The sequence below is a fragment of the Scyliorhinus torazame genome, chromosome 22 (genome assembly GCF_047496885.1).
Source record: "Scyliorhinus torazame isolate Kashiwa2021f chromosome 22, sScyTor2.1, whole genome shotgun sequence".
Lineage (NCBI taxonomy): Eukaryota > Metazoa > Chordata > Chondrichthyes > Carcharhiniformes > Scyliorhinidae > Scyliorhinus > Scyliorhinus torazame.
In genome coordinates, this window is record NC_092728.1 from 33,840,045 (window position 1) to 33,865,561 (window position 25,517).

Here is a 25,517-nt window from a genome sequence, read left to right on the forward strand (position 1 = left end):
TGAATTTAAGAGCCGTGAGGTGATGATGCAGCTGTACAAAACTTTGGTAAGGCCACATTTGGAGTACTGTGTACAGTTCTGGTCGCCTCATTTTAGGAAGGATGTGGAAGCTTTGGAAAAGGTGCAAAGAAGATTTACCAGGATGTTGCCTGGAATGGAGAGTAGGTCTTACGAGGAAAGGTTGAGGGTGCTAGGCCTTTTCTCATTAGAACGGAGAAGGATGAGGGGTGACTTGATAGAGGTTTATAAGATGATCAGGGGAATAGATAGAGTAGACAGTCAGAGACTTTTTCCCCGGGTGGAACAAACCATTACAAAGGGACATAAATTTAAGGTGAAAGGTGGGAGATATAGGAGGGATATCAGAGGTAGGTTCTTTACCCAGAGAGTAGTGGGGGCATGGAATGCACTGCCTGTGGAAGTAGTTGAGTCGGAAACATTAGGGACCTTCAAGCAGCTATTGGATAGGTACATGGATTACGGTAAAATGATATAGTGTAGATTTATTTGTTCTTAAGGGCAGCACGGTAGCATTGTGGATAGCACAATTGCTTCACAGCTCCAGGGTCCCAAGTTCGATTCCGGCTTGGGTCACTGTCTGTGCGGAGTCTGCACGTCCTCCCCGTGTCTGCGTGGGTTTCCTCCGGGTGCTCCGGTTTCCTCCCACAGTCCAAAGATGTGCGGGTTAGGTGAATTGGCCAATGATAAATTGCCCTTAATGTCCAAAATTGCCCTTGGTGTTGGGTGGAGGTGTTGAGTTTGGGTAGGGTGCTCTTTCCAAGAGCCGGTGCAGACTCAGTGGGCCAAATGGCCTCCTGCTGCACTGTAAATTCAATGATAATCTATGATTAATCTAGGACAAAGGTTCAGCACAACATCGTGGGCCGAAGGGCCTGTTCTGTGCTGTATTTTCTATGTTCTATGTTCTATCTGTAAAAGCGCTTTGGATTTTCCTTTGACTTATCTGTCAAGACAATCTCATGTCCCTTTTCGCCCTCCTGATTTCTCTCTTATGGACAAGATGAGCTCAGAAAGGGCATGAAGGAAGGTCGGAGAAAAATTGGAGAAAGAAATTAGTTCAGGGTTAGGGCAAGGATACAAATTTTTGTCATAGGTCAGGTACAGTAACTGGAGACTGGGATCAGATGTGGGTCAAGTATAGTAACTTATCTGAGGCTAGTGACAGGGATCAGCTACAATAACTGGAGACTAAGATTAGTGACAAGTTGATTGATAAATGAGACTGTTTGATATTTATTCTGACCTTGAGCTTGGTATTACACCAAGGTCCCATTCACAGTATGTGTTTCAGATGGGCTTTGAGAAGACGTTGTTGCACTCTCTGCAGAACTAGAAGTATGCTTCCTTCAGCCAACACCATCAAATACCCTATCACTGCTCATTTTAGACACAGAATATTGTAGAGCACAAGATGACTGGTGCAATGATCCACACAACCGTCATTACAAATCCAACATTATCCCAGATAGTCTCCTATTTTACATGCCTTTCATGGAATCCCTACATTGCAGAAGGAGGCCCTTTTATCCATTGAGTCTGCACCCCCGACCCTTTAAAAGAGCCCTTTACCCATGTCCACTCCCTTGTCCAATCCCTGGACAAGAAGGGGAAATTTAGCACAGCTAATGCACCTAACCTGCACACATTTGGACTGTGGGAGGAAACCAGAGCACCCAGAGGAAAACCACGCAGACACGGGGAGAACATATAAACTCCACAAAGACAGTGACTCTAGGCCAGAATTGAACCCGAGTCTTTGCCGCTAATGAGGCAACAGTGCTAACCACTGTGCCATTGTGCCGCCGGATGAAGTAAATATTAACATAAATGAAAACATTCTGAATACCACTTTCTAAACCTCCTGCAGCCTGGAGACTCTGCAGCCTAAACTCTCTTTACTTCTGTGAATTGTCACTGTATCAGTCCAGTTCTCAGTTGCATGCACCCTTTGTGCAAAGTTCAAATGTTTCTGACACTGCCTTTCTGTAATCCTGCTTATACAGTGTGAAAATCCTCAACATGTACAATGATGTCAGCTGTTGTTGCTTAAACACAAGGGAATGTAGAAAGGTCAGCATTCCGGAATTGGGAAATTTTTTAGATTGTTGTTTGTGATTACATGGAACGAAGCTTCCTGTAGATTACTAGCCCTCCAGAATTCTCCTTTAGGGAGTGAGCACGTGCAAACTAACACTGACGCAAAGTAGCAGACACACAAAATATAATAAACTCTCCAGTACCCACTATGAGGTGAAATAATTTCAGCATGTGATAAGATGTTGTCAGCAATCTTTCTAAAGAATTGTTGACGAGGAATAGAAGGTATCAAAGTTAATGTTAAATAGAATTCTGCAATACAGCAGAAAGTACTTCAGCTAATTGCAAATATCTTACTGCTCAATCTTGCCCCTAAGTCTTTTTCCAAATTTGTGTAATCAAATATTCCACTTCCTTTTTAAAAGCCTGTTGTAGCTTTGCCCCTCACTCTCGAGAATCATAGAGTCCCTACATTGCAGAATGAAGCCATTTGATCCATCCAGTCTGCACCGACCCTGCAAAAGAGCCATGTCACCCCTGACCACCCCTCCTAACCACGCAACCTAACCTGCACATCCCTGGATAATAAGGGGCAATTTAGCATGGCTAATCCACCATTCCGTTATTCAAAGTCCTGTCGTGTTCAATACATTTTCCCTAACATCACCCATTCAGCTACAGTGAGCAAGTGGAATTCGTTTGGGATGGACTAGCAAGGAGCAGTGATATTCCAAAATGCTAACGTAACACCTTTATTCAAAAAGGGAGGGAGGCAGAATGTGGGAAATTACAGACCAGTAGTTTAACATGTGTTGTTGGAAAATTGTTGGAATCAGTTATCAAGGATGTAATATCAGGACATTTGGAAAGTCAAAGTGCTACCCATCTGAGTCAGCATGGATTTATGAAGGGCAAATCATGTTTGACTAATTTGCTTGAGTTCTTCGAAGATGTAACAAGCAAAGTGGATAATAGGGATCCTGTAGATGTAGTATATCTGGACTTCCAGAAGGTGTTTAATAAGGTGCCGCACAGAAGGTTGATTCACAAGGTGAGATCACATGGGATTAGAGGTAACTTATTAGCTTGGATAGAAGACTGGCTGACGGATAGGAGACAGAGTCGGGATAAATGGGTCTTCTTCTGGATGGCAAGATGTAACTAGTGGGGTGCCACAGGGTTCGGTCCTTGGGTCCCAGTTATTTACAATCTATATGAACAATTTGAATACAGGGATAGAAGATTCTATAGCCAAATTTGCAATTGCATAAAAATAGGTGGGACAGTAAGTTTCAAGGAATTAAGAACCGTACAAATGGACATAGATAGGTTAGGAGAGTGGGCCAACATGTGGCAGATAGAGTTTAATGTGGATAAGTGTGAGGTTGTGCATTTTGGTCGAAAAAATGGAAATGATCTAAATGGGGAGAGACTTCTGGGTGCTCTGATGCAGAGGGATCTGGGTGTCCTCGTGCATGAGTCACAGAAAACAAGCATGCAGGTGCAGCAGATAATAAGGAAAGCAAATGGAATGTTGGCATTTATAGCAAAAGGAATTGAGTATAACGGTAAGGAAGTGTTGTTGCAACTATACAAGGCATTGGTAAGGCCGCAGCTGGAGTATTGTGCACAGTTTTGGTCCCCTTATTTGAGGAAAGATGTAGTTGCAATGGGCGCAGCTCAGAGGAGGTTGACTAGATTGATTCCAGAGATGAGGGGTTTGTCGTATGAGGAAAGATTGCGCAGTTTAGACCGATACTCTCTAGATTTCAGAAGAATGAGGGGAGATCAGGGACAGGGGGGGGGAACACAGTGCAGAGTCCATCCAAAATAAATGAGGTCTTTAGGGACTTCTATGGGAACTTGTACAAGTCAGAACCCCCCCCCTACAGGCCGATTTCGCTCCTCAATGTGGATGCCAAGTTGTTGGCGAAGGTCTTGGCCACTAGGATTGAGGATTGTGTCCCGGGAGTGATACATGAGGATCAGACGGGGTTTGTGAAGCCATGGGCAGCTGAATGCAAATGTGAGGAGGCTCCTGAATGTGATTATGATGCCCAGGCCCCGGTGGCGAGTGTATCGACGAACCGGCTGAGGTCAGAGTACTTTAGACTGCACCGTGGAACGAGGCAAGGGTGCCCCCTGTCCCCCTGCTGTTTGCCCTGGCGACTGAGCCGCTGCCCATGGCACTGAGGGAGTCCAGAAACTGGAGGAGCTTGGTCCGGCGGGGGGAGGAGCACCTTGTCTCACTATACGCGGATTACCTGCTTCTGTACATCACGGATCCGGTGGAGGGGATGGGGGAGGTCATGCAGACCCTTCGGGAGTTTGGGGACTTCTCGGGATACAAGCTCAACGTTGGGAAGAGCAAGATCTTGGTGGTGCATGCGAGAGGCCAGGAAAAGAGGTTGGAGGAGCTGCTGCTTAAGATGGTGGAGAGGAGTTTTCGGTATTTGGGTATCCAGGTGGCCAAGAGTTGGGGGGTCTTGCATAAGCTCAATCTGGCGCGGTTGGTGGACCAGATGGAGGAGGACCTCAGGAGGTGGGACATGCTGCCATTCTCCCTGGCGGGCAGGGTGCAGTCCGTTAAGATGACGGGCCTCCCTAGGTTCTTGTTCGTGTTTCAGTGCCTGCCTATTCTCATCCCTAAGGCCTTTTTCAAGCGGGTGAGCAAGAGTATTATGGGATTTGTGTGGGCAAATAAGACCCCGAGGGATAAGAGACTGTATACCACGAGCCCGGTGGTGGCGGCGACACTGAGGATTTGGGGGCAGTGTAGATGGCACAGGGGAGAGGTGGGGGCCTCAGTCTGGTTCCCGATACGGAACAACTATAGGTTTGCTCCGGGCAGGATAGATGGTGGTTTCCTAAGTTGGCACCCGGTGGGAATTAGAAGGATGGGGGGGATTTATTCATCGACGGGACTTTTGCCAGTCTGAGGAGGAGAAATTTGGGTTGCCCCTGGGAAATGTCTTTAGGTATATGCAGGTTCGTGAGTTCGTGAGGAGGCAGGTAGGGGAATTCCTGTTGCTGCCTGCCCAGAGGATACAAGACAGGGTGATCTCGGGCGTGTGGATCGGAGAGGGTAAGGTCTCGGAGATATACCAGGAGCTGCAGGAGACGGAGGAGGCCTCGGTGGAGGAGCTGAAGGGCAAGTGGGAGGAGGAGCTGGATGAGGGCCTGTGGGCTTGCGCCCTGGGCAGGGTCAATTCCTCATCTTGCGCCAGGCTCAGCCTGATTCAGTGGAAAGTGGTATACAGGGCACATATGACAGGGGCGAGGATGAGTAAGTTTTTTGGGGTGGAGGACAGATGTGTGAGGTGTTAGGGGAGCCCAGCGAACCACGCCCATATGTTCTGGGCGTGCCCAGCGCTTGCACAGTTTTGGAAGGGCTTTGCAAAGGCTATATCCAAGGTCTTGGATACTCGGGTAAAACCGAGCTGGGGGATAGCGATATTTGGGGTATCAGATGATCCGGGAGTGCAGGAGTCGAAAGAGGCCGGAGTCCTGGCCTTTGCCTACTTGGTAGCCCGGAGAAGGCTCTTGTTAATGTGGAGGGATGCGAAGCCCCCCAAGCGTAGAGGCTTGGGTCAACAACATGGCGGGGGGTCTGATTTATTTGACTTTTTGTAAGGGGCGCATGCCCAATTTCGTTTTGAGTTGGGTGTTAGTTTGTTAAACTGTTTACCGTTTAGAGGGTTAAGTTGTTTATTTTTGTTGGTATGTTGCCCTTCTTTCTTTCTTTTATTTTCCTTTTTGTAGTGTTTTGTAAAATTATTGAAAACCTTTGAATAAATACATTTTTTTTAAAAAAAGAATGAGGGGAGATCTAACTGAGGTATACAAGATGCTAAAAGGTACGGATCAAATAGATGTGAAGCGGATGCTTCCTCTTGTGGGGCATTCTAAAACGAGAGGTCATAGTCTTAGGATAAGGCCGAGCAAATTTAAAATAGATGTGAGGAAAAACTACTTCTCCCAAAGGACATAGAAAAATACAGCACAGAACAGGTCCTTCGGCCCACGATGTTGTGCTGAACGTTTGTCCTAGATTAAGAACAAATTAATCTACACCCCAGCATTCTACCGTAATCCATGTACCTATCCAATATCCGCTTGAAGGTCGCTAACGTTTCCGACTCAACTACTTCCACAGGCAGTGCATTCCATGCCCCCACTACCCTCTGGGTAAAGAACCTACCTCTGACATCCCCCCTATTCCACCATCCACCTTAAATTTATGTCCCCTTTTAGTGGTTTGTTCCACCCAGGGAAAAAGTCTCTGACTGTCTACTCTATCTATTCCCCTGATCATCTCATAAACCTTGATCATGTCGCCCCTCATCCTGCTCCATTCTATTGAGAAAAGGCCTAGCACCCTCAACCTTTCCTTGTAAGACCTACTCTCCATTCCAGGCAACATCCTGGTAAATCTCCTTTGCACCTTTTCCAAAGCTTCCACATCCTTCCTAAAATGAGGCGACCAGAACTGCACACAGCACTCCAAATGTGGCCTGACCAAGGTTTTGTACAGCTGCATCATCACCTCACGGCTCTTAAATTCAATCCCTCTGTTAATGAACGCTAGCACACCATAGGCCTTCTTCACAGCTCTATCCACTTGAGTGGCAACTTTCAAAGATCTATGAACATAGACCCCAAGATCTCTCTGCTCCTCCACATTGCCAAGAACCCTACCGTTAACCCTGTATTCCGCATTCATAGTTGTCCTTCAAAAATGGACAACCTCACACTTTTCAGGGTTAAACTCCACCTGCCACTTCTCAGCCCAGCTCTGCATCCTATCTATGTCTCTTTACAGCCGACAACAGCCCTCCTCACTATCCACAACTCCACCAATCTTCGTATCGCCTGCAAATTTACTGAACCACCCTTCAACTCCCTCATCCAAGTCATTAATGAAAATCACAAACAGCAGAGGACCCAGAACTGATCCCTGCGGTACACCACTCTGGTAACTGGGCTCCAGGCTGAATATTTGCCATCCACCACCACTATCGGTTAGCCAGTTCGTTATCCAACTGGCCAAATTTCCCATTATCCCATGCCTCCTTACTTTCTGCAGAAGCTTACCATGGGGAACCTTACCAAATGCCTTACTAAAATCCATGTACACTACATCCACTGCTTTACCTTCATCCACGTGCTTGGTCACCTCCTCAAAGAATTCAATAAGACTTGTGAGGCAAGACCTACCCCTCACAAATCCGTGCTGACTATCCCTAATCAAGCAGTGTCTTTCCAGATGCTCGGAAATCCTATCCCTCAGTACCCTTTCCATTACTTTGCCTACCATCGAAGTAAGACTAACTGGCCTGTAATTCCCAGGGTTATCCTTATTCCCTTTTTTGAACAGGGGCACTACATTCGCCACTCTCCAATCCCCTGGTACCACCCCTGTTGACAGTGAGGACGAAAAGATCATTGCCAACGGCTCTGCAATTTCATCTCTTGCTTCCAATAGAATCCTTGGATATATCCCATCAGGCCCGGGGGACAAGTCTATCCTCAAGTTTTTCAAAATGCCCAACATATCTTCCTTCCTAACAAGTATTTCCTCGAGCTTACCAGTCTGTTTCACACTGTCCTCTCCAACAATATGGCCCCTTTCATTTGTAAATACTGAAGAAAGGTACTCGTTCAAGACCTCTCCTATCTCTTCAGACTCAATACACAATCTCCCGCTATTGTCCTTGATCGGACCTACCCTCGCTCTAGTCATTCTCATATTTCTCACATATGTGTAAAAGGCCTTGAGGGTTCCCTTGATCCTACCCGCCAAAGATTTTTCATGCCCTCTCTTAGCTCCCCTAATCACTTTCTTCAGTTCCCTCCTGGCTATCTTGTATCCCCCCAGTGACTTGTCTGAACCTCGTTTCCTCAGCCTTCCATAAGTATCCTTCTTCCTCTGAACAAGATAATCTCTTGTCAACCATGGTTCCCTCACTCGACCATCTCTTCCCTGCCTGACAGGGATATACATATCAAGGACACGTAGTATCTGTTCCTTGAACACATTCCACATTTCAATTGTGTCCTTCCCTGACAGCCTATGTTTCCAACTTATGCACTTCAGTTCTTTTCTGACAGCATCGTATTTACCCTTCCCCCAATTGTAAACCTTGCCCTGTTGCACGCACCTATCCCTCTCCATTACTAAAGTGAAAGTCACAGAATTGTGGTCACTATTTCCAAAATGCTCCCCCACTCCCCCAAAGGTTTGTGAAGGGGAGGTTGTGTCTCACGAACTTGATAGAGTTTTTCGAGGAGGTCACTAAGCTGATTGTTGCAGGTAGGGCAGTAGATGTTGTCTACATGGACTTCAGTAAGGCCTTTGACAAGGTCCCTCATGGTAGACTAGTACAAAAGGTGAAGTCACACGGGATCAGGGGTGAGCTGGCAAGGTGGATACAGAACTGGCTAGGTCATAGAAGGCAGAGAGTAGCAATGGAAGGATGCTTTTCTAATTGGAGGGCTGTGACCAGTGGTGTTCCACAGGGATCAGTGCTGGGACCTTTGCTGTTTGTAGTATATATAAATGATTTGGAGGAAAATGTAACTGGTCTGATTAGTAAGTTTGCAGACGACACAAAGGTTGGTGGAATTGCGGATAGCGATGAGGACTGTCAGAGGATACAGCAGGATTTAGACTGTTTGGAGACTTGGGCGGAGAGATGGCAGATGGAGTTTAATCCGGACAAATGTGAGGGAATGCATTTTGGAAGGCCTAATGCAGGTAGGGAATATACAGTGAATGTTGGAACCCTCAAGAGTATTGAAAGTCAAAGAGATCTAGGAGTACAGGTCCACAGGTCACTGAAAGGGCAACACAGGTGGAGAAGGTAGTCAAGAAGGCATACGGCAAGCTTGCCTTCATTGGCCGGGGCATTGAGTATAAGAATTGGCAAGTCATGTTGCAGCTGTATAGATCCTTAGTTAGACCACACTTGGAGTATAGCCAATTCTGGTCGCCACACTGCCAGAAGGATGTGGAGGCTTTAGAGAGGGTGCAGAAGAGATTTACCAGAATGTTGCCTGGTATGGAGGGCATTAGCTATGAGGAGCGGTTGAATAAACTCGGTTTGTTCTCACTGGAACGAAGGAGGTTGAGGGGCGACCTGATAGAGGTCTACAAAATTATGAGGGGCATAGACAGAGTGGATAGTCAGAGGCTTTTCCCCGGTGTAGAGGGGTCAATTACTAGGGGGCATAGGTTTAAGGTGAGAGGGGCAAGGTTTAGAGTAGATGTACGAGGCTAGTTTTTTACGCAGAGGGTAGTGGGTGCCTGGAACCTGCTACCAGAGGAGGTGGTGGAAGCAGGGACGATAGTGACATTTAAGGGGCATCTTGACAAATACATGAATAGGATGGGAATAGAGGGATACGGACCCAGGAAGTGTAGAAGATTGTAGTTTAGTCGGGCAGCATGGTCGGCACGGGCTTGGAGGGCCGAAGGGCCTGTTCCTGTGCTGTACATTTCTTTGTTCTTTGTATTACCAAGTACCAAATCCAATATTGCCTCCCCTCTGGTCGGACTGTGTTAGAAAAGCTTCCTGGACACACTGCACAAACACCACCCCATCCAAACTATTTGATCTAAAGAGTTTCCACTCAATATTTGGGAAGTTGAAGTCATCCATGACTACCACCCTGTGACTTCTGCACCTTTCCAAAATCTGTTTCCCAATCTGTTCCTCCACATCTCTGCTGCTATTGGGGGGCCTGTAGAAAACTCCCAACAAGGTGACTGCTCCTTTCCTATTTCTGACTTCAACCCATACGACCTCAGTCGGCAAATCCTCCTCGAACTGCCTTTCTGCAGCTGTTATACCATCTCTAATTAACAATGCCACCGCCACCCCCCCCCCCGCCACCCCCCCCCCCACCCCCACCCCCCCCGCCACCCCCCCCCCCCCCCGCACACCTCTTTTAACAACCTCCCTAATATTATTGAAACATCTATAACCAGGAACCTCCAACAAACATTTCTGCCCCTCTTCTATCCAAGTTTCCGTGATGGCCACCACATCGTAGTCCCAAGTACCGATCCATGCCTCAAGTTCACCCATCTTATTCCTGATGCTTCTTGCGTTGAAGTATACACACCCATCTCCGTGCCTGCAAGTACTCTCCTTTGTCAGTGTTCCCTTCCCCACTGCCTCACCACACTTCCTTTGACGTCCTAAACATCGGCTACCTTAGTTGCTGGACTACAAACCGGTTCCCATTCCCCTGCCAAATTAGTTTAAACCCTCCCGAAGAGTACTAGAAAAACTCCCTCCCAGGATATTGGTGCCCCTCTGGTTCAGATGCAACCCGTCCTGCTTGTACAGGTCCCACCTTCCCCAGAATGCGCTCCAATTATCCAAATACCTGAAGCCCTCCCTCCTACACCATTCCTGCAGCCACGTGTTCAAATACCTGCACTCTCTCCCTATTCCTAGCCTCGCTATCACGTGGCACCGGCAACAAACCAGAGATGACAATTGTGTCTGTCCTGGCTTTTAACTTCCGGCTTAACTCCCTAAACTTGTTTATTACAACCACACCCCTTTTCCTACCTATGTCATTGGTACCAATTTGCGCCACGACTTCTGGCTACTCCTCCTCCCCCTTAAGGAACCTGAAGACACGATCCAAGACATCCCTGGCCCTGGCACCCGGGAGGCAACATACCTTCCGGGAGTCTCGCTCGCGACCACAGAGTCTCCTATCACTATTGCGTTTCTATTCTCCCCCCTTCTCTTCTGAGCCTCAGATCCAGACTCAGTGCGAGAGACCTGGCCGCTACGGCCTTCCCCCCGGTAGGTCACCCACCCCCCCAACAGCATCCAAAATGGTATACTTGTTTTGAAGGGGAACGGCCACGAGGGATCCCTGCAGTGTCTGCCCGTTCATTTTCTTTCCCCTGACTGTAACCCAGCTACTCTTGTCCTGTACCTTGGGTGTGGTTACCTCCCTGTAACTCTTGTCTATTACCCCCTCTGCCTCCCGGATGATCCGAAGTTCATCCAGCTCCTGCTCCAGTTCCCTGACACGGTCTCTGAGGAGCTGGAGCTGGGTGCACTTCCCACAGGTATTGTCAGCGGGGACATCCTACAGGGTTGTGAATCTGTGAAATTCGCTAGCCCAGAGTGCGGTGGATGCAGGGACAGTGAGTAAATTTAAGGAGGAGTTAGATAGATTTTTAATTGGTAATGGGTTGAAGGGTTATGGAAAAGGGGCAGGACGGTGGAGTTGAAACTAGGATGGGATCAGCCATGATCATTGAGGGTGTTAGGCTCGGGAGGCTAAATTGCTTATTCCTGCACCTAGGTCATGTGTTCTAGGGAGGAGATGCCCTGGCTGATTTTGCAAACCAGCTCTTGGGCTGTAACATTGTAGGGAGCAGTTGAGGAACGTATCAGCCATGATAGAATTGTGGAGCAGACTCGAAGGGCCAAATGGCCTAATTCTGCTCCTATATCTTATGAACTTCTGAAAATTTCCCAGTCAGAGAAGCCAATACAATCCCAGGCCCATATTCAGCTCATTGGGAATCATCTAAGATTGACATGTTTTTGCTGAGGCACATTCAGGGACACAGACACAGTCCAGTGGTGGACAGTTAAGCAACTAATGGGAGGAGGCAACTTTGTGGACATTCCCATCATTAATGAAGGCAGCTCCCAACAAATCAGTGCAAAAGACAAGGCTGAAGCATTTGCAAACATAGTCAGCCAGAAGTGTGAAGTCTCTTCCTGAGGCCCCCCACCAACACAGCGGCCAGTCTTCAGCCAATGTAATTCACTCCGCGTGATAACAAGAAACAGCTGAAGTCACTGGACACTGCAGTCAGAGGAGAATTTCCCTTATGATTCCTAATGGCTTCAATTTTATCCGAACTACCTGCTACTACACTCTATCAAATGCTGCCATGATGTCGAGGGCAGTCACTGGATAAGGCTATGAGCCCTGACAACAACCCTGATGTATTACTGAATATCTCTGCTGCAGAACTGGTCACATCCCTGGCCAAGCTGTTCCAACAAAGCTATAACATTAGCATCCACCCGACAATGTGGAAAATTACCCAGGTATGTCCTATTCATAAAAGTTTGGACAAATCCAAACCGGCCAATGAACACCCCAATCTACTCTTGATCATCAGCAAAGTGATGGGAGGTGTCGTAAACAGTGTTAACAACTGCCACTTTCACAGCAACAACCTGCTAACTGACTCTGAGTTTATGCCCCATGGAGATACTTGGGCCCTGATCTCACCACAGCTGTAGTCCAAAAATGAACAACACAAAGGGAAAGTGACTGCCCTCGACATCATGGCAGCATTTTACAGAGTGTAGTAGCAGGTAGTTCGGATAAAATTGAAGCCATTGGGAATCATAAGGGAAATTCTCCTCTGACTGTAGTCCTATTCCACACAAAGAAATATGGCTGTGGTTGGTGGAGATCAATTATCTCAGTCCAACCGAAGATTGCAATGTTTTGTGTCGGCTGCAAAGACCGCTACCCCAGCAGCAAAGGACCATCTCAGACCCTTTCAATCCTGGTTATTTTCAATCCTTTCCCTACCTCCAACATATGTTTGCCTTGTGTGTGTTTGGGTGGAGGGCGAGACGGGGTTTGGGGAATAGTTAGATTATCAGACCATTGTTCCATTCTTACCATTATATATTCATCTTTTTCTTTGTTATAAATAAAGTTTTAAAATATTTTATTTATAAATCTGATGCCTCAAACTCATTGGAACTGCCTCTGTCAAGGGTTATAGATCTCAGGAAAATACGCAAATTATTGCTTAATTCACTTGTATTGGGACTTGAGGGTATGTGGGGCTGGAATTGACCGTGACACGCCCAGGGTGTCATAACAATATCCACAAAGGACATGTCAGGAGTATGATTCAGATGTCCAGATGAGTTCAGCTCCAACACTCGGAAACTCAACACTATGCAGGACAGAACTTGCTTAGTATCCCATCCACCACTTTGAACATTCACTTCCTGTACCAGCAGCACACAATGGTTGCAATGTATTCCATCTACAAGATGAACTACAGTAACAAAATCAAAACTGAAAATGCTACAAAAATTCAGCAGGTCTGGCAGCATCCGTCGAGAGCGAAGATAGAGTTAGTGTTTCAAGTCTGTATGACTTTTGTTCAGAGTCATATACATTGACAAAAAATCCTTCAATAGCATCTTCCACAGACACAGCCTGACAGGCACACTCACACAGACAGGTATTTATTGACTGAAAACTAAGTTTGGGTATTTATAATTAACATTAACTTAAGCTACAGCAGCTGTGTAATTAGTTAATTTTCTCATTTATTCACCCTAACAAACATGCTACATTTGAAATGTTACCTGAATAAAACTCTTGGAATTTGTTGTCCAGCTTTTTGTGTACCTGTGAAATAGCGAACAGAATATGTTATAGTCTGAGAGACACAGCAATTGTCACTTTGACAAATTCAAGAATTCAAGTACATTGTAGATTAAAGACACTCAGATTGCAGAACAGAGGCACCGCTTTGGGTGAACAGTGTCCAGGCCTTTGACAAATAAAACTAATTGACAAATGTTAATTAGAAATTCCAATACCTGGGAAAAATGAAAGATGGCAACAAGGCAATGGGAATATGCCATTATAAAAGATTTACAGAGGCAGTTTCAATTGTAGATCTGGCCCAGACACGCTCCAATCAGATTAATGAGCAGGTCAAACAGTTAACGAGCAGTGGGCTGCCTTCAAAAAGATGATCATTCAGGGACAGACTAAACATATTCCTAAGAAGGAAAAATGAATGACATTGAAAGCTGGAGCACCATGAATAACTCAAGATATTGAGATAAAATTAAACATGAAAAGAAGGCTTATGATTAAGTGGAAAATCAAACTAAATAAAGAAATTTAGACAGGAACTGGAAAAGGAAATAGAGAGGCAAAGAAAATATATGGGACAAGAATAGGGAGTAACATAAGAAGGTACTCTAAAAGTCAACAGCAACAACTTGCATTGAATATAGTCAAACAAGGGAAGATAACGCACAGGAGCAGCACGGTAGCCTTGTGGATAGCACAATTGCTTCACAGCTCCAGGGTCCCAGGTTCGATTCCGGCTTGGGTCACTGTCTGTGCGGAGTCTGCACATCCTCCCCGTGTGTGCATGGGTTTCCTCCGGGTGCTCCGGTTTCCTCCCACAGTCCAAAGATGTGCGGGTTAGGTGGATTGGCCATGATAAATTACCCTTAGTTTTGGATCGGGTTGCTGGGTTATGGGGATAGGGCGGAGGTGTTGACCTTGGGTAGGGTGCTCTTTCCAAGAGCCGGTGCAGACTCGATGGGCCGAATGGCCTCCTTCTGCACGGTAAATTCTATGAGAAATTCTATGAGGAGCAACAAACCTTGGAACAAGCCACATAATGAGATATTAGGTCAGGTGAACACAGCTTGGTCAAAGAGGTTGGGTTTAAGGAATCTCCAGCAAGAAAGGAAGTGTGGTGGTTTAGGGAGATAATTCCAGAGATTGGGGCCTAGGCAGTGAAAGGCACAGGTATCATTGGGGGAGCAATTAAAACCAGGGATGTTCAAGAAGCCAAAATTAAAGGAGTGCAGAAAGTAGGAATGGAGGGGATTACAGAGTAGATCGATTAACCTCCTTCAGTGGTATGTGACTCTAAATCATGACAAAAGGTAATAAACAGGTTATCAGCACACAGAGAAAATAAAGTTGCAAATCCCACGAGAGTCAAAACATGAAAAGGAGATTAGGAGTGGAGCTCAGGGCAAGAGAATGGAGAGATTATCACGCAGGGCATGGCCACAAACATCCGAAAGGGAGGTGAAGTTTTAAAAAAACCACCTTTAAACAGTTTTAGGAAGAAATAGATTGTTTTCTCTTGAAATTGTTATGACCAGGCAATCCTCACTCTTCGGTTGATTGTAACAGATTTTTATGAAATGTGAGAAGATGAATGTACCAGTTTGACACATACTTGACTGGTGCAGTTTGTAAGAAATAAACCAGACAGGTATTCCAGAGTGTTGTGATATTGCTAAAACCCACCCAGGCAAATGTTAAAAAGCACAAATATGTCCTACTTTTCAAAATGCCGAAAAACACACTCAAACTCTCTCAGATGCAGAAATGCAAATTACAGAGGAGGAGGAAGATGTTTACTCAAGTTTATTTGTTCCACCCACATACAATGAATTATACTCTCAAATCGCAAATAATCAGATTGAGTGATGCTGTCTCATCTGGAGCCACAGGAGTGGTCCACACAGCACAACCTACAAACACACGCCACACTTTGGATTTCAGCTAGATTCCAACAGTCATGCTCAGTAAATGCGAAGCACTGGCTCCCATGCAGTTACCTCACAGATATGCTGCACAGTTTATGCTGCAATTGTATAAGGTGTTAGTGAGGCCACACCTGGAGTATTGTGTTCAGTTTTGGTCTCCTTACTTGAGAAAGGACGTACTGGCACTGGAGGGTGTGCAGAGGAGATTCACTAGGTTAATCCCAGAGCTCAAGGGGTTGGATTACGAGGAGAGGTTGAGTAGACTGGGACTGTACTCGTTGGAATTTAGAAGGATGAGGGGGGATCTTATAGAAACATATAAGATTATGAAGGGAATAGATAGGATAGATGCGGGCAGGTTGTTTCCACTGGCGGGTGAAAGCAGAACTAGGGGGAATAGCCTCAAAATAAGGGGAAGTAGATTTAGGACTGAGTTTAGGAGGAACTTCTTCACCCAAAGGGTTGTGAATCTATGGAATTCCTTGCCCAGCGAAGCAGTAGAGGCTCCTTCATTAAATGTTTTTAAGATAAAGATAGATAGTTTTTTGAAGAATAAAGGGATTAAGGGTTATGGTGTTCGGGTCGGAAAGTGGAGCTGAGTCCACAAAAGATCAGCCATGATCTCATTGAATGGTGGAGCAGGCTCGAGGGGCCAGATGGCCTACTCCTGCTCCTAGTTCTTATGTTCTATGTTCTTATATCCAAGAGGAAAGACAACAATAGGACATTACAATTCAGTTCAATGCCCCAGAGAGAGGGAGAGGAGAAAAGAAAATCAGCCAGGATGTTCATAAGCCCTCTCCCAATCACTTCCCAGTGATCCATGTTGGAAAGGCTAGACCTGTTTGAGCTCATCTGCTGCTGAAACCCTCATCCATACCTTTGTTACCTCCAGACTCAACAATTACAATCCATTCCTGGCTGGTCTCCCATCTTCCGCTCATCTCTGCAACCATATCCTAACTTGTGCAAAGTCCCATTCACACCTCACAACTGTGCTCCCTGACCTATATTGCTCCCCACTCCCCAATTAATGAAACTTAAAATGCTCAGCTTTGTGATTAAATCCCACTATGGACTTGCCCCTCCTGGTCATGCACCTTACAATCCTCCAAGATTTCTGCACTTCGCCAATTTTGGCCTAAATGTACGAACTCTGCTTTCCTTCGGCCCATCATTGGTTGCCATGACATCAGTTACCTGGACACCAAGTTCTGGAATATTCTCCTTAAACCCCTCTGGCTCTATTTCTCTCTTAAGACACAATTTAAACCTTAAACCAAGCTGTTTATCACCTGCCCTAATGTCTCCTTCGTCAGTATCAAATTTCTATCTGATAAGGTAGATTTGCGTTTGATAAGGTTCCCCATGGTCGGCTCATGAAGAAAGTAACGAGGTGTGGGATAGAGGGAAATTTGACCAATTGGATAAGTAACTGGCTATCACATCGAAGACTGAGGGTGGTGGTTGTCATAAAATACACCAGTATATCATGGTGCAGACACACACACTGATGGACACACAGCAAGGCCAATCAACACACACAACACCACAGCCAATCACCAGTTAGAGCACACTCACTATAAAGACAGAGGGCATCAGTTTTCCCGCTGATTCGGGATGCAGCCTCTCAGAAGGACAGAGCTTACAGCACAGATCTTCATGATGTGTTAGGTGCTCTGGATCCGTGGAACACATACAGGTCACCAACACTTAAAATAGTACAACACAATTTTATTAAGCTAGAAACTGTTGAACATACTTTCACTGTGGGTTAACACAATGTTAGATTAAACTAAAGACCTATGCCTGTCCTAACCAGTCTATGCACTCAGCACATGGTGAAGATCTGTGCTGTAAGCTCTGTCCTTCTGAGAGGCTGCATCCCGAATCAGCGGGAAAACCGATGCCCTCTGTCTTTATAGTGAGTGTGCTCTAACTGGTGATTGGCTGCGGTGTTGTGTGTGTTGATTGGTCTTACTGTGTGTCCATCAGTGTGTGAGTGAGACCACATTTGGAGAATTGTGTGCAGTTCTGGTCACCTCATTATAGGAAGGATGTGGAGACATTGGAAAGGGTGCAAAGGAGATTTACCAGGATGCTGCCAGGTTTGCAGGATAGGTCGTAAGAGGAAAGGTTGAGGGAGCTACGGCTTTTCTCTTTGGAGCAGAGGAGGATGAGAGGCGACTTAATAGAGGTTTATAAGATGATGAGGGGGATAGATCGAGTGGACGTTCAGAGACTATTTGCTCGGGTGGATGTAGCTGTTACAAGGGGGCATAACTATAAGATTCAAGGTGGGAGATATAGGAGGGATGTCCGAGGATGTCAGAGAGTGGTTAGGGTGTGGAATGGACTGCCTGCTGTGATAGTGGAGTCGGACACTTTAGGAATTTTCAAGCGGTTTTTGGATAGGCAATGGAGCACACCAGAATGACAGGGAGTGGGATAGCTTGATCTTGGTTTCGGACAATTCTCGGCACAACATCGAGGGCCGAAGGGCCTGTTCTGTGCTGTAATGTCCTATGTTCTATATTGATAACAATATCAGTGAAGCGCTCTGGGACGCTTTAGGAATATAAATGCAATTTGGTGTTGTTGGGTTTTTTTTTCACTCTTTCATGGGATGTGGTGTCACTGGCAAGGCCAGAATTTACTGCCCATCCCCAAGTGCCCTTGAACTTGCTGGGCCATTTCAGAGAGCAATTAAGAGTAAACCACATTGCTGTGGGTCTGGAGCCACATGTAGGCCAGACTGGGAAGGACGGCAGATTTCCTTCCCTGAACGACATTAGTGAACCAGATGGGTTTTTCCAACAATCGATGACAGTTTCATGCTCATCATTATTGAGACTAGCTTTTTTATATTCCAGTTGTGGCGGCACGGTAGCACAGTGGATAGCACTGTTGCTTCACAGCGCCAGGGCTCAAGGTTCGATTCCCGACTTGGGTCACTGTCTGTGTGGAGTCTGCACATTCTCCCCGTGTGTGCGTGGGTTTCCGCCGGGTGCTCCGGTTTCCTCCCACAGTCCAACGATGTGCAGGTTACGTTGATTGGCCATGCTAAATTGCCCATAGTGTCCAAAATTGCCCTTAGTGTTGGGTGGGGTTACTGGATTACGGGGATAGGGTGGAGGTTTGAACTTTGATTCGGGTGCTCTTTCCAAGAGCCGGTGCAGACTCGATGGGCCGAATGTCCTCCTTCTGCACTGTAAATTCTATGAAGAAGTCCCTGGGCGGAATTCTCCCCCCCCCCCCCCACGCCAGGTGGGAGAATCGCCCGGGCACCGCGCGAGTCCTGCCACGCCGTCCCGACACCCACACGCGATTCTCCCATCCCCCCCAAACCGGCGCGGCGCGAATCACGGCTGGCTGCTGGGAGAATCGCCGCTTACCATTGGTAATAGGCGAGCGGCGATTCTCCGGCCCGGATGGGCCGACCGCCCTGCCCAACACGACAGGTTCCCGCCGGCGCCATCCACACCAGGTCGCTGCCGGCGGGAACAGTGCGGGAATGCTGGGGGGGGCGGCCTGTGGGGGGGTGAGGGGGGTTCCTGCACCGGGTGGGGGGCTCAAAAGGGGGCTGGCCCGCGATCGGTGCCCATCGATCGGCGGGCCGGCCTCTGTGAAGGAGGACCTCCTTTCCTCCGCTGCACCGCAAGATCGATCCGCCATCTTCATGCGGGGCAGCCGCGGGGAGGACGGCAACCGCACATACGCGGGTGACGACATTTCCACGGCGCCGGTCGCATCATTTACGCGGCGCCAAGACCCGGCACGCGTAAATGACGCGGCGCCGCTCCTAGCCCCCCGGAGGCAGGAGAATAGGGAGCTGGGAACGGCCTCCGACGCCGGAGTGAAACACTCCGGTTTTCACTCCGACGTCGGGACTTTAGTCTCCCGATGGGAGAATTGCCATGGCAGTTTTCTGAAGTTTTTCAAAAAACATGTTTTCAAAATTAAATATTAGGCTAATCAGCCTATAGTTACCTGCTTTTTGCCTCCTTCACGTCTTTTTTAAAAATATAAATTTAGAGTACCCAATTATTTTTTTGCAATTAAGGGGCAATTTAGCGTGGCCAATCCACCTACCTGCACATCTTTGGATTGTGGGGGGGAAACCCACGCAGACACGGGGATAATGTGCAAACTCCACACGGATAGTGACCCAGGGCTGGGATTGAACCCGGGCCCTCAGCCCGTAGGCAGCAGTGCTAACCACTGCGCCATCATGCCACCCCGCCTCCTTCCCATCTTGAATAGGGGTGCCACACTGACCTTTTTCCAAGTCTCTGGTACTTTTCCAGAATCTGAAAATCATGGAAAATGCATCCACTATCTCTGTAGCTACTTCTTTAAGGATCCTAGGATGCAAGCCATCAGCGCCAGGGGTCGAATCTGCTTTTGGCCCCATTCGGTTGCCTAATGCTACTTCTCTAATGATGGGGTGATGGTATTTAATTCCTCCACTGTATTCTTTCGACACATAGATAATAGGTGCAGGAGTAGGCCATTCGGCCCTTCAAGCCTGCACCTCCATTCAAAATGATCATGCAAATTCAGTATCCCACTCCCGCTTTCTCTCCATACCCCTTTATACTTTTCGCCGCAAGGGACATGTCCAGCTCTCTCTTGAATATATCCAACAAACTGGCTCCAACAGCTTTCTGTTGGAGGGAATCCCACAAGTTCACAATTCTCTGGAGAGAAGAAGCTCTTCCTCATCTCAGTCCCTTATTCTTAGGCTGTGATGCCTAATTCTGGACGTCCTCAACATCGGGAACATTCTTCCTGCTTCTAGCCTGTCCAGTCCCATCAGGATTTTATATGTTTCAATGAGATCCCCTCTCATTCTTCTAAACTCCAGTGAGTACAAGCCCAGTCGGTCCACTCCTTCTTCATATGTCAGTTCTGCCATCCTGAGAATTAGTCTGGTGAACCTTCACTAGACACCCTCAATAGCAAGAATGTCCTTCCTCAAACTAGGAGACCAAAACTGTACACTATACTCAAGGTATGGCCTCACCAATTCCCTGTATAACTGCAGCAAGCCATCCCTACTCCTATACTCAAATCCTCTCGCTATGAAGGCCAGCATGCCATTAGCTCTCCTCACCGCCTGGTCTACCTGCATGCCAACCTTCAGCGACTGTTCCACCATGACACTCAGGTCTCGTTGCACATCCCCCTTTTCCTAAACAGCCACCATTGAGATAATAATCTACCTTCCTGTTTTTTTTCACCAAAGCAGATAACCTTACATTTACCCACATTATACTGTATTTGCTGAGTATTTGCCCACTCAGTCAGCCTGTTCAAGTCACCCTGCAGCCTCTTTGCATCCTCCTCACAGCACACACTGCCACATGGCTTAGTGTCACCTGCAAATTTGGAGATATTGCGTGCAGTTTCTTCATCCAAATCATTGATGTATATTGTGAACAGTTCGGGTTCCAGCACTGAACCCTGCAGTACCCCACTAGTCACTGCCTGTCACTCTGAAAAGGACCAATTTATTCCCACTCTGCTTCCTGTCTGCCAACCAGTTCTCTATCCACGTCAAGCCATTACCCCCAATACTATGAGCTTTAATTTTGCTCACTAATCTCTTGTCTGGGACCTTGTCAAAAGCCTTTTGAAAGTCCAGATACACAATTTCCACTGGTTCACTTTTATCCACTCTACTGGTCACATCCTCAAAAAATTCCAGAAGATTTGTCAAGCATGATTTCCCTTCAGTGCATCCATGCTGAATTGGACCTATCCTGTTAGGGGTTTTCTATAGGCCTCCGAAAAGTTCCAGAGATGTAGAGGAAAAGATTGCAAAGATGATTCTGGATAGGAGCGAAAGCAACAGGGTAGTTGTTATGGGGGACTTTAACTTTCCAAATATTGACTGGAAACGCTATAGTTTGAGTATTTTAGATGGGTCCGTTTTTGTCCAATGTGTGCAGGAGGGTTTCCTGACACAGTATGTGGATAGGCCAACGAGAGGCGAGGCCATATTGGATTTGGTACTGGGTAATGAACCAGGACAGGTGTTAGATTTGGAGGTAGGTGAGCACTTTGGTGATAGTGACCACAATTTGATTAAGTTTACTTTAGTGATGGAAAGGGATAGGTATACACCGCAGGGCAAGAGTTATATCTGGGGGAAAGGCAATTATGATGCGATGAGGCAAGACTTAGGATGCATCGGATGGAGAGGAAAACTGCAGGGGTTGGGCATAATGGAAATGTGGAGCTTGTTCAAGGAACAGCTACTGCGTGTCCTTGATAAGTATGTACCTGTCAGGCATGGAGGAAGTGGTCGAGCAAGGGAACCGTGGTTTACTAAAACAGTCAAAACACTTGTCAAGAGGAAGAAGGCGGCTTATGTAACGATGAGACATGAAGGTTCAGTTAGGGCACTCCAGAGTTACAAGTTAGCTAGGAAGGACCTAAAGAGAGAGATAAGAAGAGCCAGGAGGGGACATGAGAAGTCTTTGGCAGGTGGGATCAAGGATAGCCCTGAAGCTTTCTATAGATATGTAGGAATAAACAAATGACGAGGGTAAGAGTAGGGCCAGTCAAGGACAGTAGTGGGAAGCTGTGCTTGGAGTCCGAGGAGATAGGAGAGGTGCTAAATGAATATTTTTCGTCAGTATTCACACAGGAAAAAGACAATGTTGTCGAGGAGAATACTGAGATTCAGGCTACTAGACTAGAAGGGCTTGAGGTTCATAAGGAGGCGGTGTTAGCGATTCTGGAAAGTGTGAAAATAGATAGGTCCCCTGGGCCGGATGGGATTTATTCTAGGATTCTCTGGGAAGCTAGGGAGGAGATTGCTGAGCCTTTGGCTTTGATCTTTAAGTCATCTTTGTCTACAGGAATAGTGCCAGAAAACTGGAGGATAGCAAATGTTGTCCCCTTGTTCAAGAAGGAGAGTAGAGACAACCCCGGTAACTATAGACCACTGAGCCTTACTTCTGTTGCGGGCAAAATCTTGGAAAGGTTTATAAGAGATAGGATGTACAATCATCTGGAAAGGAATAATTTGATTAGAGATAGTCAACACGGTTTTGTGAAGGGTAGGTCGTGCCTCACAAACCTTATTGAGTTCTTTGAGAAGGTGACCAAACAGGTGGATGAGGGTAAAGCAGTTGATGTGGTGTATAAGTATTTCAGTAAAGCATTTGATAAGGTTCACCATGGTAGGCTACTGCAGAAAATACGGAGGCATGGGATTCAGGGTCATTTAGCAGTTTGGATCAGTAATTGGCTAGCTGGAAGGAGACAAAGGGTGGTGGTTGATGGGAAATGTTCAGACTAGAGTCCAGTTACTAGTGGTGTACCACAAGGATCTGTTTTGGGGCCACTGCTGTTCGTCATTTTTAGAAATGACCTGGAGGAGGGCGTAGAAGGATGGGTGAGTAAATTTTCAGATGACACTAAAGTCGGTGGAGTTGTGGACAGTGCGGAAGGATGTTACAAGTTACAGAGGGACATAGATAAGCTGCAGGGCTGGGCTGAGAGGTGGCAAATGGAGTTTAATGCAGAAAAGTGTGAGGTGATTCATTTTGGAAGGAATAACAGGAATGGGTTAAGAGACATTGCAATTAGTTGTCTCATTTATGTTAAGTATCCATTAATTGACACTGATATGTTACACTGACAAGTTACAGAGGGACATAGATAAGCTGCAGCGCTGGGCTGAGAGGGGCAAATGGAGTTTAATGCAGAAAAGTGTGAGGTGATTCATTTTGGAAGGAATAACAGGAAGACTGAGTACTGGACTAATGGTAAGATTCTTGGCAGTGTGGATGAGCAGAGAGATCTCGGTGTCCATGTACATAGATCCCTGAAAGTTGCCACCCAGGTTGAGGGGGTTGTTAAGAAGGTGTACGGTGTGTTAGCTTTTATTGGTAGAGGGATTGAGTTTAGGAGCCATGAGGTCATGTTGCAGCTCTACAACACTCTGGTGTAGCCGCATTTGGAGTATTGCGTGCAATTCTGGTCGCCGCATTATAGGAAGGATGTGGAAGCATTGGAAAGGGTGCAGAGGAGATTTACCAGAATGTTGCCTGGTATGGAGGAAAGATCTTATGAGGAAAGGCTGAGGGACTTGAGGCTGTTTTCGTTAGAGAGAAGAAGGTTAAGAGGTGACTTAATTGAGGCATACAAGATGATCAGAGGATTGGATAGGGTGGACAGTGAGAGCCTTTTTCCCCGGATGGTGATGTCTAGCACGAGGGGACATACCTTTAAATTGAGGGGAGATAGATATAAGACAGATGTCAGAGGTAGGTTCTTTACTCAGAGAGTAGTAAGGGCTTGGAATGCCCTGCCTGCAACAGTAGTGGACTCGCCAACACTAAGAGCATTCAAATGGTCATTGGATAGACATATAAGGGAATCATGTAGATGGGCTTTAGAGTGGTTTCACAGGTCAGCGCAACTTCGAGGGCCGAAGGGCCTGTACCGCGCTGTTATGTTCTATGTTCTATCCAGTCACCTCTTTACAAATGCTCAGTTATTTCATTCTTCACCATTGACTCCAGCGAAACCCACACAAACACGGGGAGAATGTGCAAACTCCACACGGACAGTGACCCAGAGCCAGGATCGAACCTGGGACTTCGGCGCCGTGAGGCAGCACTGCTAACCACTGCGCCACCGTGCCACCCTGTCATCCCTTTTTTTAAAACCTATGTCATTGGTATCGATGTGTAGCACGACCACTCTAGAATATCCTGTAGTTGCTCGGAGACATCCTTGATCCTAGCACCAAGGAGGCATCATACCACCCTGGGGTCCAGTTTTCAGCCACTGAAATGCCAATCCATCCCCCATTCAATTGAATTCCCTATAATTATTGCATTCCCGCTTCTTCTCTTACAAACTGTAACGACACTTCAAATTTGCTTCACTTTGATGTGCCCTAAAGACACCATCTAAATACAGTTCTGTCTATCACAGAGGCACAATGGTTGAGGAAGTTAAATCCTGTTTTATTACATGGCATTTCAGGATTCTCACCAGAGTTTCAGGATCACCATTCACTTTTTTTTGTCTGAAATGAGATGTGAAAGTACTTGCCTGTTATGTAAAAACAAGTAACTATGCTGAGAGTGCAGCATGACAGGAGCTGGTTGCAACTTCATTTCCAGTGCATGAAACACTTATACCACTGGGAATAGATGATGAATGGGATATGAGCACCGGCTCATTTCCCTGGAGACTTGGCACTGACAAATGAAGTTTGGAATCTTTTCACATTCACCAGAAACAGGTACCAACAATTAATTCCCACAAATTGACTGCACTTAGTAAACTTGGGGATCACCTTAAAATCATCAGATACGAGACTTCCGGGTGCGGCTATGCAGAGCTAGGTCGCATATTCGGTAGCTCCCGCTTGGAACGGACTTTTGGGCTCTTTTACAGGGCCCCCACGGTATTTGTTAGACATTTCCCGGTGTGACAAGAAGACTGCAACATTCCCCTGACAGTGTCCCCCAGGAATGTTATGTCTTTTGGTTACCTTAGGTGGTGGACCAGAAGAAGGGAGGGAAGGACAAAATGGCGGCGGGCGGAGACCAGGCAGCGTGGAGGCAGTGGGCGGAGGAGCAACAGGAGGGTATCCAGCGCTGCCTCAGAGAGATTAACATAGACCTGCTAGAGCCGATGAAGGCTTCTATTGATAAGCTGCTGGAGACACAGACGGCCCAGGGGGTAGCGATCCGAGAGGCTCAACAAAAGATCTCTGACAATGAGGACGAGATCTTAGTCCTGGCGGTAAAGGTGGAGGCGCACGAGGTGCTCCACAAAAAATGGCAGGAGCAGTTCGAGGAGATGGAGAATCGGTCGAGACGGAAGAATCTGCGGATTCTGGGCCTCCCGGAGGGGCTGGAGGGGCCGGACGTGGGGGCCTATGTGGTCACCATGTTAAACTCGCTGATGGGAGAGGGTTCCTTCCAGGGGTCCCTGGAGCTGGATGGGGCCCATAGAGTGTTGGCGAGGAGGCCCGAGGCTAACGAGCCTCCGCGGGCAGTGCTGGTGCGGTTCCATCGGTTCGTCGATCGGGAGTGTGTGCTCAGGTGGGCCAAGAAGGAGAGGAGCAGCAGGTGGGAGAACACGGAGGTT

General features: G+C 46.9%; 1 protein-coding gene across 6 annotated transcripts in view; it reads right to left on the reverse strand.

Moving 5' to 3' along the window:
* exd3 (exonuclease 3'-5' domain containing 3) overlaps positions 1-25,517 on the reverse strand; it is a 1,321,659-nt gene that overhangs the window by 1,156,388 nt on the left and 139,754 nt on the right. For all 6 annotated transcript variants that reach the window (XM_072488031.1, XM_072488030.1, XM_072488028.1 and 3 more), the window contains one exon: positions 13,449-13,491. The gene's annotated coding sequence lies outside the window, so the exon portion shown is untranslated. The remainder of the gene's footprint in view (positions 1-13,448; positions 13,492-25,517) is intronic.